Source organism: Galeopterus variegatus, unplaced genomic scaffold, assembly GCF_000696425.1.
Source record: "Galeopterus variegatus unplaced genomic scaffold, G_variegatus-3.0.2 Scaffold12851, whole genome shotgun sequence".
Taxonomy (NCBI): Eukaryota; Metazoa; Chordata; class Mammalia; order Dermoptera; family Cynocephalidae; genus Galeopterus; species Galeopterus variegatus.
In genome coordinates this window covers 38,782-39,799 of record NW_007738962.1, presented here as the reverse complement: position 1 = coordinate 39,799, position 1,018 = coordinate 38,782, and positions in this window count along the sequence as shown.

Genomic DNA, 1,018 nt, shown 5'->3' with positions numbered 1-1,018 from the left:
TGTTTGATAAAATTAATAATGCTTGAGAGAAATGCTGCACAAACCTATGGGAGCGGAAAATATAGAGTGTGCTTAGGGAGAGAGCTTAAGCTGATGTGGAAGCTGAGAGTCATCCAGAGAGGGTTGGTTGTCATCCTGTATTGTCCCACTGGTGGGGTGGTGTACACATGCGCACACACACACACACTTGTACATGCACATGTACACACACACATGGACACAGAAACACATGGACACACAGATACACGTACATGCACGCACAGCAACAAGCCCCTGTTCTGTGGCTGGAAGAGACTAGCAAATGAGGAAAAGTAGCATTAATTTCAACAATGGACAATTGCCATTTGCCCACTCAGGGGCCCACTACCTTCTAGGGAAATGCTGGTGCCTCTGGATTTTTTTTTTTTTGGTAGCTGACTGACATGGGTAACTGAACCCTTGACCTTGGTGTTATAAGCTGCATGCTAACTAACTGAGCTAACCAGCCAGCCCTTGCCTCTGGATTTTTTAAATGAAGCAGATAGTGTCCTTGCCCTCTTTCATGTGGCTTTGGGATCTGTGGCTGTGGTGTACAGTGAGGAGAAGGCAGTGGAGCAGAACGGCTTTTGAATCACTGAAGCCCTGAAATGGTCTATGGTTAGAAAGGAAAGTGGGAGAATATTGCTTTTTATGTGTTTAAAACGTTCCCGAACGTTCCCAATTCTCTACCCTTATATCAAGATTGTCGTCTGGGCTCGAGGCAGGCATTCCCTGTTGGTTGGGCATTTGGGCAGAGTCAGTGCAGAGAGGCTGGGGGCCCCAGCACACATGCAGGAGCTGGGCAGAACCAGGGGACAGCGCCAGCCCCGAGGGAGCCCGTCCCAGGCTGGCTCCCGTGCGGTGCCGTCGACTTTGTGTTGTACAAGAAGAATCTTTAAATACTTTGGACAGTGGTCAGAGACCAGAAGGCCACATTAAAAACACATGAAAACATTTGCTTGGTGAACAGTTGGGAATTCTGAGGGACTTACTTACTCCA